Source organism: Pteropus alecto, unplaced genomic scaffold, assembly GCF_000325575.1.
Source record: "Pteropus alecto unplaced genomic scaffold, ASM32557v1 scaffold131, whole genome shotgun sequence".
Classification (NCBI taxonomy): domain Eukaryota; kingdom Metazoa; phylum Chordata; class Mammalia; order Chiroptera; family Pteropodidae; genus Pteropus; species Pteropus alecto.
This window is the reverse complement of record NW_006434709.1, coordinates 1,009,883-1,023,309: the sequence shown is the minus strand read 5'-3', so window position 1 is coordinate 1,023,309 and position 13,427 is coordinate 1,009,883. Positions and strand designations below refer to the sequence as shown.

At 40.6% G+C, this 13,427-nt stretch overlaps 1 protein-coding gene and 1 long non-coding RNA gene across 2 annotated transcripts in view; both read left to right on the top strand.

Moving 5' to 3' along the window:
• LOC112477904 overlaps positions 1-6,440 on the top strand; it is an 8,312-nt gene extending 1,872 nt beyond the window's left edge. Inside the window, exons 2-3 of the long non-coding RNA XR_003045659.1 lie at positions 4,397-4,456; positions 6,394-6,440. This is a non-coding gene — a long non-coding RNA (uncharacterized LOC112477904). The remainder of the gene's footprint in view (positions 1-4,396; positions 4,457-6,393) is intronic.
• DYSF (dysferlin) overlaps positions 1-13,427 on the top strand; it is a 203,049-nt gene that overhangs the window by 150,066 nt on the left and 39,556 nt on the right. The gene's annotated exons all lie outside the window — the stretch shown is intronic.

Sequence of the window (13,427 nt, the reverse complement as noted above, 5' to 3'; positions counted from 1 at the left end):
GGGCTTGTCCAGCAGGACTTCCGTTCTGTGTGTGCCGCCCTCCAAATGTCTACAGACTCAGAGGGAAAGGGACTATTTTGGGTCTTGCTGGCTATGAGCACAGCCAGAGGCAGACGGTGAGGAGGCCCAGTCTGGATATCCTCCTGGTGTTGACACGCGTGAACCGGGGTTGGGGTGCGAGCCAGATCAGGGTCTGTGCTTTTTGTGGGAGCACGCAGCCACTCTGGCTAGAGCCGCTGGCCAGGCAGAGGGTGAGGAGCTGGAATCTGGGCTCCTGGATGTGCACTCACATGGAGACAAGCTCACAGGACCTCAGAGGTGGGGGCGGGAAAGAGGACATGAGATCCACCTGCTCTGTTGGAGGAGGCTTGGACCTTGCCCTCATTGAGCTCCCTGTCTGATGGAGGAGACGTAACTCTATTCTCAGGGAGTCAGAGACCAGTAGGGAGACTAGTCCTGGTCTCCAGGAAGCCCTGCCTTGATGGGGTCTGATAGGGGCTTTGAGGAAAATGGATTTTGTATTGTGTTTTTCTCTGAGATTCTTTGGTCTGATTTGGCGGGTCCAGAAAATCTTTTACTCACTCCATCTTTCCTGCACATTCCCTGTCACTTTGGAGGACCAGGCATTCTGAGGCTAATCGAGAAGGCAGTGGGTTCCAGTTCCAAATGGTTTGCCAGGTCATTCTGGCTGGGCTCTCGTCCCCTCTCCACTCCGTCAGTGCAGACAGACTGAAGGGCCCTGGCCTCTGGGGATGGTGGGACGAGAAGTCCGGCAGAATCTGGATTTTGCCTGGCTCTTGTTTGTTCCACCGGGGTGTTTCTCAGCAGGCTGTCTCCTTCTCATGGTGATACAGTCCCCACTGCCGTTCTCACCGGGTCCTGGCTGTGAATCCAGCTGAAGGTTCCTCCTCAGCTTCAGATACACTCTTGTCAGGTCGGGCTCGTCTTGGCGCCTCCCATCTCCTTCCTCGGTTGCACCGTCTCTGCTGTTGAACCTTTTTACCATCATCTGCCCAGTTCCTGGGAGGAATCTGCCACATGTCAGAAAAGGTCACCTCAGACTTTCCTGTTGCTTGGGTCATTGGGCTGACACTCACTGCAGAATGTTCCTCAGGTTTCTAAAAATGTTTAGTTTCTGTCAAGAATGACCAATTCTAGGGATGATTCGAAACGTATACATAAGGCAGATCTATCTGTCCACTCGGCCTTCCAGGGCTCGTAGGTCAGCACCCATTTCGGGGTGAGGAACGTCCCTCATGGGTGGGTACCTGACCTTTTGAGCTCTTCTCCATGGTGATGAGGGATAGGATGAGGTAGGCTCATGAATATTAACCCTACAGTTTATTCTTGATCTGTACGACTGTCCTTTGTGTAGATTTTAGACCTGTAGCCTGGAGTGGGGGTAAGGGGTGTGTGTGTGTGTGTGTGTGTGCATGCGGTATATGCACATGAGTATGCATGAGAGGTGGGAAGAGGCTTGGAGCAGGTGTTTGTGTAAGCTCCCGAAGGTGTGTCTAGTCTTATTGATGGTGTGGCCTTGACTTTTAACTTTCTGAGGGCCTTGGTATATCCTCAGAAAGGGGGCAGAGAGGTGTTTCATTCCATCTAGTGCTTTGCCTTAAAAAAAGATACATTCGTTTTCTCTGATTATAAATATATGTTCATTATATAAAATTTGGAAACTACAGAAACGAACAAATAGGCATTGCCTTCAACCCAGAACGCAATCTGAATGAACCGCTACCGACGCATCCTCCTCTATCCTGCCTTCCTTTCCCTGGCTTCTCTTTCTGTTTCTGATTCTGTCTCTGACTCTGAATTGGATGCTATTTCTATCTTTAAAACAAAATTGAGGGTCTTTGTTTACTAATCTTCTTTTTCATTAAGGTGGTTCTTGGTGTCCTGATTATGAAGATGGGAAGAGAAATAGTGTGCAGAAACAACACGGGGCATGTGTCCCCCCAGATCCTATAGAGAGCTTTGAAGCTCAAAGTAGAGGTAGTGCCCCCTGGCCACCCCGCATGTCACCTGCCTTCCAAACCCTAGATGCTCCTGGAGTCACTTGGTCAAGGGTGACTCTGGCCTATCATCCTGAAAGACCACCCTGGGTAGGGGGTCTCCTTTCTAAGTTTCCAGAGGGGAATATGTGTGTATTGAAGGGGATGGAAAGAACACTGGGGAAGTTTTCACTCTGGTTGGGAGACAGATGAGAGATGTGTGACAGATGTCAAATGACATGCTCAGAGTGACATCCAAGCGGCGAAATGCTTTATTAGCAAAGACACCAAGATCTTGGACTCTCTTGGCCCTGTGAGGTCAGTGTGGCATAAGTAATCAGGAATCCTCCTCCGGAGGAGTGGGGCGAGAGGAGAGCCTCAAGGGCCTGTGGGGTAGGGACAGCGGGGGAGAGGAAGGCTTTCCTGGTAGGTAGAGTGACTGGGCAAAGGCTTGGAGGGACTGTGTGTGTGTGTGTGTGTGTGTGTGTGTGTGTGTGTGTATGTGTTTAAATGTGTGAGATGGGCCGGGGGCGGGTGGGGGCGAGCGGGTTACAGTGGAAATAGAGGCTAGCATGGAGGAGACTTCTCAAGGCGAGTAGACCTGTTCCCCACACTGGCGGGGTGGGGTGGGTGGGGTGCTGGGGCTGGCTGCTCCCTGGCCGCCCAGCTCAAGCTAATTTTGAGCCGGCTGCTCCGGTTATAGTCTCTGGGACGCCGTGAAGGTGGGAACGTGCTCCCAGAACCAGAGCGGCAAATTATGCCTGATTCCCAAAGGGGAACGTGTAATTTCGGAAGCTGGACCAGATCTTTGGAGCACTATGTTTAGCTTTATTTTTTCTTTCTCTTGCTCGGGTGAACTGCCGGTTTCCCTCTCACCTTTCTAAAAACGAACTGTATTAAAAATAACAGTAAGGCTTCTGTGAGGTTCAGGATGAGAACAGGAGGGGCAGAGCTGCTGCCCGGCCTGGCTGGTCTCTGGGCAGCTGGGAGTTTCACGTGGAGTTCACCTGGTCTGTTCCGTGGGTCATACCATACCATCCATCCTGTGGCCAGCCCCTCAGAGCCATCTAGGTATCCCAGCAGCTCGTCTAGGTATCCATGGCCTTTCTGCCTTCCTGCCCAGCTCTGGCTCTGACCATCCCTGAGGGCTAGTTTAGGAGGCATGAGTGATGCCTCTTCACGGAACAAGGATGGGTCTGTAGTTCCCACCTCCCCTCCAGGTCCTAGCGGGCTTCCTTGCCAATGTGTTCCCGAGTCCTTCCTGATCCCCGGTGAGCGATTCTCCTCAGGCTCTAGGAGTCCAGGAAGGGAGGATGGCCTGGGGCTTGACCTCCTACAGACTCTGCAGAGCCCCCTGCTCAGGCTCAGAGGAAGAGAGGATCTAACCCTGGGAGCCCTGGGTCTAGCCAGTCTCCCGCTCCTCCAGCCCTGTCTTTTGCCTCAGCACCTGCCTTCCTGATCCATTCGCTCTCTCTTGGATGTGCTGCGCTTCTTCGTACCTCTACTTCTTTGCACTTGCCAGTCCTTCTTGCCTAGAAGGGATCTCTTGGCCTTGTTCACCTGCACTGGTACCCACCCACCCAGAGCCCCATCTCTGGAACTATTGTAATGGCCTCTGGAAAAGTCGCTTGCATCTAGTCCTGACCCCAAGAAACTCTGGGTCCTGCAGCCCAGGGACTCACACTATAAAGCATCGATTCACAGTCCCAGAAGATGGCAGGCAAAGATTTGATGCCTGAAAAGGATGCAAAGAACTTTCTGTAGTATAGGGAGGTACGTTGGACTTCAGGACTCTTAAAGCCCCCCTGAAACAAGGTCTCGTAGAAGCCACATGATGCCCTGGTTCTTGTCCTTGAGGAGATAAGACTTAGCTTAGGAACTGTGCCCAAGTAGGAATTGATGCGGCTCAGCTGTTAGAAGAAACTGCCAGGGATGGTGGGGAGCTTGGAGTATGTCTGAGGTTGAAGGTTTGAAAGGCAGGGAGGGTGTATGAGAGTGACATTGAGTCGGTGAGGGCAGGGAGAAAGCAGGCAAGATGTAGGCATTGGCTGAGCCCCTTCCACAGGCCTCTCCCATGCTAGGCGTGTGCGGCCTTCATCTCATCAGTATTCTCATCACTGTTGCCCTGTGAGGTCGGCTTCGTGCTCATCAGATGGGGATGCTGACTCAGACAGGTCAGAGAGCTTGCCCAAAGTCATACATCGGGTAAAGCAGTGGGGCCAGGACCTGAAGCCAGGCTTGTTCAACTCCTAAGCTCGTGTTCCTCCCACAACTTTTGCAGGCCCCCTGGAGGGAGAGCAGAGGTGCCTGGACAGAGACCAGTACTTCCTCAGGGCTGTCCGGCCTTTCCTGAAGCGTTTTCTCTAATCCTGTTGCTAACCAGCCTGTTTAATTTGTAGCTTGCAGATGGTCTGTCGGGCTCGGCCCCCACTAACATGGCATCTCCGTCCACTCCTCATGTATGTATTGTTTACCTATTTGTGGGCTGCTTGATTTCCCTGGGGGGCTGGGGGCGGAGCTAGGGAATAAGGAAGGGAACAGAGGAGGGGAGAGTGGGAGGGGAAGAAAGGAAGTATTTCCTGAACCCCGGCAGAAAATAGCTACCTGCCCTGTGCCATGATGGAGGGGTGGGGAGAAAGCTAAGGAAAGATTCTCAGAAACAGACATCTCTGAGTTATCTCTTGATGCATGCTGGGATTTTCCATAATCTTATTTACCTGTATGAGGACGGGGTTTGGGGGTGATTGGGGTTGCATGGGCCAAAGGAAACAATGGAAACAGAGAATTCTCTAGATCAGAACCTGACTGCTGGCCCTGGGACCCGAGGAGCCTCTGTGAGCAATAGCGGTTTGACTTTCTCTGCCCCTCCCAGAGGCATGAAGGGTGTGTATGATGGAGGAACCCAGGCTGTTCCCAGCAGATTCTAAGGGGCCCGCTGGAGCCCATGGAGCTCCTGTAGTTCCCAGCAGGGCTACTTCTGTTCGCTTGTGCTGATTTCCTACATGTTATCTTTATGGGATGTGGGTCCCTCCAGCAAGAGAACTTTGATGTCTGGCCTTCAACATGCACTCACGAAGTCCCAAGCTGGGGGCTAAGGGGAGCCCCTGATCTGTAGCGGAGGTATAAGAGATGGGACCTGTCAGAAATTTCATTCCATTCATGGTGCCAAGGGCAAGCATTGCTGTACTGGGTATTTTATGGGCTTTTAGGAGAAAGAAAGCTGTATAAATTTTTCTGATTTTCCCATTGTAGAAAATATAGAAAACATGAAAAAGTGTCAGGCAGAAGGTTAAAACCACCTGTATTTCTACTAGTTGACAATAAGCACTGTTAAGGTTATGATATGCCAACATTTTTATATATCTTTTAGGCACATGTGCAAACTTTTTTTTTTTTCAAAATTGGAACCATATTGTATTTTTTTTTATAATCTGCATTTTCTTTTACTTAAAAGTGTATCATGAATGTTTTTCCATATCTTTATATTCTTTTAAAATATGGCTGCATGTCATTCCATTATATGGACATCCATAAAGTTTAACTACTACTCTACCATTGGACATTTAATTTCTTAATTTCTACTATTGTCTTATTTTATGTACTTTAGAGGAGTTACTTTTAATTTACTTTATACAGATCCAACCTATTTCTTGTTAAATTTATTCTTAGGTATTTTATAGCCTTTGTTGCTATCTAAGTGGAATATCTTTTTTCTTAGGACTTTGTCTAACTGGTTATTGCTAGAATATAGGTAAAGAATATTTTTATATATTTACTTTGAAACAGATTATTAAGCTCCTTTATTCATTCTGACAGTTGTTAACTGATTCTGTTGGGTTTTTCAGGTAGGTAAGATTATTTTCTTCAAACAATGAAAAATGTGTCCCTTTTCCCCTAATAGTCATACCTTATTTCTTTTTCCAAAATAACATTTGATACTTGAGATGCTAGTGAGTGAACTTATTTAGTTACTGATTTTAATGAGAAGGCCTCTACCATTTTCTCATTAATTATGATAATGATTGACATTTTCAGATAGATATTCTTGGTTTTGTCAATGTTGTGTCTTTTTTTATGTTTATTAATAGCTTAAAAATTAGATATGAGAATTTAATTATGTCTAATGCTATTTAACATTTATCAAGATGACCATTTTGCTTTCCATTGTCCTGTTAATACAATGTGTACTTGTCCTGCATTCCTGGAGAGAACCCAAACCAGTGAATTGGTCATGGTATTGTAGTTACTACAATTGCAGTCCTCTTATCCAATCAATCAAGAAAGGTGGTTGGTTGGCTAATTGAAAAAGTTGATTAAATAGGGACTCATTAAAAGTCATACGTGCATACCATAAAGATTTTATTTCTAACCATGTCCATGTATCTTCATTTGTCAGTCATTTGACATGTGCCAAGGCCTCTCTGAATTTGGATCTGCCATTCGAGTGTCATCTCATCCTTCCAGTATAAACCACATCCAAAACGCGTACCTCTGATTTTTCCTTTAGATTTATTAAAGTTTGATGAGATCTTAATGACACCTGCAAAAAACCTACGTGGAGTCCTTTTAAAGTTTAAGATCTCCTCCTCCCACCTTTTGTTATCTTGCTCGTCCTTAGCTTTCATCATTTAAAAAAAACAAAAACCCAACAGCGTTAAATTAGTTTTCAGAGCTAAAATGCCCTTTCTTTTTAAATTCAAATTTATATATTTTGTAATATTTACATATTGATCTAATCACCATATTAGTACAGCTAGCATAAACAGTTTTGAGAACAAACAACTGACTCCTGGTCAAGATACAGCTCATCTGTTGGGAGCTGCAGTGGACATGCTAAATTAGCTGCAGGTTTTCAACTGGCTCTGGACCATAGTCAGATTGTTAGTCAAAAGAATGGATAGCACTTGTTAACCCTGGTTAAGAAAAATTTGCAAGTAAAACTTCTAGACTATATCATGCAGTTAGCTTCACTATTACTTATTCAGGATTTTTGCATCTCTATTAATAAAGATTACTTCTACATTGTCTTTGTTAGGTTTTGATATCAGGGTTATAGTAGTTTCATTAAATATTTTTGTGGTGGTACACTCTCATTTTTTGTTCTTGGACAGTCTCTACAGCATGAGAATTGTTATATCTTTAAGATTTGAAAATACACTTGTGCTACTCTATGAACTTGAATTATGCAAGTTGGAAATTACATGATATAAACATTTTAATAGTCTTGCTTACAAAATGTGTAATAATGTGTATCAACCTAAATTAAAAAATGATTAACAGTTATGTAGTTTAAAAGGTGCTGGCAATGTGAATTGTATTTATGGTTTAGCTGGTAAATAGGATACCAGTTATCTTTTCTTGAAAACGGTGTTATATTATGTGAGTTTTGACTTATACCAGATTTTCAGGAATACATATCTTGCATAAATGTATAAGATGCGTCTACCCCGTACTCCTTTGTAAAACTAGGCCCAGCATCTTTTGGGGAAGAGATTCTTTGATCACTTTCTACTTTTTTAGTCACTTTGGTGGCTTAGATGTCCCCAGATATTGCCTGTTACCTTAGTACATATTATTACAATAAAAGAAAATGCTTCACTATTTGTTCTGTTTTTATCCTCATTCTTAATTTTGTACATTAGTGTTAGTTTTCTTAATTAGGCTGAATAGCATTTCATCTATTTTATAGTTGTTTTTTATCCAAAGAACCAGCTCTTCAAAAATTCTATTAATTAGTTTCTTTAATTTCTAGACTCAAGTCATCTTTAAGCTCTTCCTCTGAAATTCCTATTATGTATATTTTGGATATCTTAGGCTAACACTTCCTCTCTTTGTTGTTTTTAAAAATTTTTTAAAAGGAGATATTTTGTACATTTTCTTCTAAAAATTCTAAAGTTTTGCTTTTCTCTCTTTTATTGGTGTGTGTGTGTGTGTGTGTGTGTGTGTGAAGTGCAAGGTAGAGTTTCGATTTCTTTTTCTGTTTTCCCACATAACCAATGAATTCAAGTCATTATAGAATGACCCGTCTTTTCTCATTGATCTATAACGATAGCTGTGTCACATGCCAGGTTTCCATTCAAGTGTGGGTCTGTTTGTGGGCTCTCTATTCCGTCCCCCTGGTCTATTTGTCTTTCCTTGTATTAATAAACCACTGTCTTATTTGTGATAACTTTATAATAAGTCTTGACATCTGGTAAAAAATAGTATTTCACTTTGTTTATTTTTAGGAGTGCCATTCTTGTCCTTTGCTTTTCCACTTAAGTTTTACAATCAGCTTGTCAACTTCTTTTTTAAAAAAACTTGTGATTTGTGATTGAGTTACAGTGAGTTTCTGGATCAATTGGAGAACTGACATTTTTGTAATATTGTCTTAACCATGAACATGATATATCTCTCCATTTATTTAGGTCTTCTTTAATGTCTTTCAATAAACTTTTGTAATTTTTTTCCAAAAAGTCTGGTATTGCTTTTATTATATTTAGTTCTAGCTACTTTATGCTTTATTGTTATTTTTACTTGGAGTTTTTATGGTACTTTTTCTAATTATTTTTTTGCTCATATATAAATTAAATTAATTCTCATATGCTGGTGTTATATTAAAAAACTTTCTGAAACCCTTGTTAACTATTGATTTGAGAATTCTGGGTTTTTTGTGTAGTCAATCAATAATTTGTGATTAATCACAGTTTTGATTCTTCTGTGTACTTTTTATTTCTTTTTCTTTACTATTATTATTTTTTTCTTGTCTTATTTTACTGGCCAGGACCTTCAGTTTAATATTCTACATAACCGATAATAGAGAGTATTTTTATCTGCTCCTAATTTAAAAGTTAACAATTTTATTTTTCACCAATGAGTATGAAATTTATCAGGTAAAGGATTACTAGAGAAGTTTTTATCATGAATGATGTTAAATTTTATTAAATGTTCTTTATGTATGTGTTGAGGTGATCATATGATTTTCCTCCTTTAATCTATTAATGTGGTGAATTACATTAATAGATTTTTTTAAATGCTGAAACAACTTTTTATTTCTGAAGCAATTTATCTTGATTATGATACATTATCTTCTTATTATTAATCATTGCTGGATTCAGTATACAGATATTTAGTTTAGGAATTTTTTTTGCATCAATTTTTATAAGTGATAATGGTCTGAAGTTTCTTTACCTTATACTGTTCTTTTAAGGTTTTGGTATTTAGATAATACTAATCTTAAAAATACTCGGGGCATATTTGCTCTTTTTCTAGTCTCTGAAAGAATGACAAAAGATTGACATTATCTGTTGCCTGAACATTTGGTAGATTCACTTGTAAATCTGTCTAGACTTAGTATTCTTCTTGAGGATATTTTAAAAAATATTTATAGAACCTTTGACATTTTCTTTTCCATGTGAGTCACTCTTAATGATTTACATTTTATAGGAGTTTATCCATTTCTTCCTAAAATTATTGACACATTTTTTATAATAACTTCCTACTTTTTCAGAAAACTTTCTCCTCAATTTAAGTTTTGTCTCATGTTAATATGGCTATACCAGATTTCTTTTAGTTAGTATTTTCTTAGGTAACTTTTTCTATCTTTTCACTTTCGACTTTTCTGTGACTTTACGTTTTAGGTGTCTCTCCTGTGAACCACAAATAGATGGACTCTATTTTTAAAATCCATTCTTATAATATTTTCTCTCAACTAGAGAGTTGGAGAGTCCAATATATTAATTGTGTTGATTTATATATTTAAATTTATTTCTGCTATCTTATTTTGTGTCGCTTAATAGAGACAAAATAGACTAATATCCTGTCCTTTTTCTTTTTTTCTCGCTTTAGTTTTGGATTGAGAGATTTTCCCTGTACTTTTCATTTCTTCTTCTCTTTTAGGTTTCAAAACTATATATTGTTTCTATTTCTTTAGTGGTTAGTATAGAAACTTTAACATGCCTACTCAACTTAACAAAGTCTGAATTTAATTGGTATTTATAGTCTCCTCCAGAATGTTACAAGAAGCTTAGAATGCTTTAACTCCAATCACCTACCAATTTACAAACTTTTGTTCAATATTTTAGTTTTACCTTTATAAACTACACTTTTAAAGCATTATCTTTTAAGTAATCAATTTTTCTTTGCACTATACCTCAGTTATTATTTCTTTTCATATATCAGACTTCTTCCTCCTAGGATCATCTTCTTTCTTCCTGAAGTAGAGCCTATAGAAATTCCTATAATTACTATCAATTCATTGTAAAATTTCTCACTTTTAATTATTGTTTGAAACTATTTTTATTTCACCCTTATTTTAGAAATACTAGTTTCTAAACTAGTATTTCTAAAATAAGTTATTTTAGAAATAAATAGTTATTTTCTATTTCATAGAAAATAACTATTTGATAGTTATTTTCTGTCAACGCTTTGAAGATATTATTTCACTATCTTCTGGTTTCCATCGTGCTGTTGTCTTCTTAAATCTCAGGACTGTTTTTGTTTTTCTTTTAATTAGTTCTAGATAATTCTCAATTATCGTCTTTTCAAATATTACATATTACCCATTTTCTCTTTCATTTCCTTCTGGAACTCTGATTAGATCTACGTTGGACCATCCTATTCTTTATGTCAGGTCAATTTTCTTTCATATTACTTGTTTCTTTGTGTTGCACTGTGGCTAATTTCTGAAGATATAGCTTCTAGTTCACTAAGTCTTTAGTTGTTTCTAATGGCTTTTAAACCCATCTGTTGAGTTTCTAGACTTAGTGTTATTTTTTATCTTTAAAAGTTCTTTCCCCCCACCCCCAAATCTGCGTGTTTATTTTTGAAAATCTCTTGTTTCTTTGCCATATTTTTAAGGCCTTTTTCTTTTAAATAGTTTTTTCTCCTTATATTCCTATTTCTGATAATTCTGCATTCTGCTGTCCTAACAGGTCTGATCTGCAGTTCGTGTTTCTAGCTGATTCTTGCTCATGGTGTCTTGTTCCTTGTGAGTTTTACTATTTTCAGTTTTGAACTCATGTTCATTGGAACTTTATCTGAGAGGTCTTTGAGGTCTGGATGAAAGTCACAGTCTTTCAGAGAGGATATGTGTTTACTTTTACCAGATGCCTGAAAACTCTATAAACCCAGATTCACTTAAAACTAAATGTTCAGCTTGCGCTTTCTGGTCCCACAGTTAGTTTGAATTTTGGTTCCTTATTTCTCTGGATTTTTGCTTTCTCATTTGCTCCCAAAGATTTCCTTTTCTTTCTTTCTTTCTTTCTTTCTCTTTCTTTCTTTCTTTCTTTCTTTCTTTCTTTCTTTCTTTCTTTCTTTCTTTCTTTCTTTCTTTCTTTCTTTCTTTCTTTCTTTCTTTCTTTTTTCTTTCTTTTTTTTTTTACATTCCCATCAGCTCGGTCATTCACTTAAGAAGGAATTTAAAGATATCTGTTAATTTAGCTATTTTTACTTGGAGGAGTTCTCTGGTCCTCTAGATTGTCATTTTGCTGGAAATCAATGTCTTTATTATAGTTCTAAATTTGGCAGTCATGTTTATCTTCATGCAGGTTATATTTCCTTCAGGGCTGCAAACTATCTTCTCATCTGTAGTATCTTCTTGAGACTTCCTATGAGCAAAAATTAGTCAATTTGTTTTCTTGCGTTTTTTTACTCAATTCTTTTACGTACCACTTGTCTTAGTCCTCATACTGCTCCCCTTGTTTTGAACCTTAATCTCTTCTTTTTGTCTATCTTTACAAAGGGAAGTTCTTGCTTGTCAAGTACTGGGAGCTCAGATGGCTTCTGTCTATTAGTGCATGAGGTCTTTCTAATTTCAAACTCAGGTGAAAGGCAGAAGGAAACAGTCAAAGATTGCTATACTTTTACCTGGCTGGTTAAGAATCCAGCAGGGTGGAAAAATGAGAAGGAGAGCAGGATCAGAGGCTTTTCTACCGGGCTGAAGAGTTTGTTTCCTGTTCGTTGTGGCCATCAGATGTTACCTAGCTAGGTCAGGGCCACAGACCTTGCCTATTGACTCCTGTGTAGGAAGGAGTCTTTTAAGGAAAGGAGAGCTGACTTTCTCCCAACAGGCCCACCAGGAGGGAAGTTTCCTCAGTCTCGGCTGGGTGGATCTTCAACTTTGTGGGTTCAGACACCTGACGGGTCAGTTTTTTCAAGGCTGGATACATATTACTCAAGTCTCTAAACCCAGGTTGCCACTTTATGAGGTTACAGTGAGAAATACTTTTGCCTAGGGATGTGACCTTGGATAGTGGTCCAGCCGGGGTCTCTCTATAGGTTCAGCAATTGGGAGGCCAAATCGTGACTGGAGATGAATGAAGAATCAGAATGAGGAAAGATAATTCTGTGACTTGAAATTTAGTGGCAGTTGAACAAGATGGATGGATACCTCCATCTCCAAGGTAGGGACAGTTTTAGTCCCTAAGCCCATGTCCCCTCTTCCCTGATGATGCTAATGTGAATGACTGTCAACGGTCAAACCTTACTCTTTTCCTCCATTTCTAACACTGACCAATTCCCTTTTTTACGGACATATTCTTTCTGTCGGTGTATTAATACAATCTCTCCACTTAGGGATAAGGCTTGGTGCAGGAGCCACCCTCCCCCTGTGAGGTGATTTTGCCTCTCCTTTCTCTGAACCACCATGCATTGATTTCATGGTCTGATTCTCTGAGGACAGCCCTATTTCCCTTAATTCTGAGTTTTGGGGGGAATGCCTCATTGCAGCTCATGAGTACTGACAACAATTTATCCAAAGACTTTGAAACAAAGGTTTTCTGAGCAAAGGAATCAATTACAGGGTGTGGCTCCCAAGTGAGGAAGCATTTCCAGAAGGCATCCAAGGCAGTTTGTCTCAGAACTCATGGTTGCACCTCTGAACTTGAGAGTTTGAGGGGGAGTATTTTAACTTTAATAACATCAACGGTTTTACCTGTGCTTTTGTATATATCAAATGTGTTAATTAGGAGGATACTTATCTTCTTAAAGTAGGTTTCCTAAGGACGTGTATTTGGCAATGTTGGTTTACCAGGAATTACTGTATGAGCTTGAAAGTAACAAAACTGTACTTCTTTAAAAATATCTCCGGTTCAGATGTGTTGCCAGTGCAGCCTGGCTTCCCCCCACTCCCATTAGTTCTGATTAGGGAGGTTTGATGCCTGTCACTGTGTGTAATCTGGACCTTCCTTTGTGAGTCATTCCTTCTCTCATTTTCTCAGAGCAAATACAAATCGCCCATCAAATGACAAGTGAAGGCACAGGGGAGGCAAGGGGAGGGAAATCAGAGCCGAAATCTGTTAGCTATTTGGAGTAATTGGTTATTTGCTGTGTTTGCTGGTTGGGAAGCAGAGCACATACTTTACGGTCTCTCCTGTTACGGGGGCTGGAGTCACCCGCCGATATTGGATCCTCGTTGCCGGAGCCCTTGGCTCCGGGCGCCTTTCCCCTGCT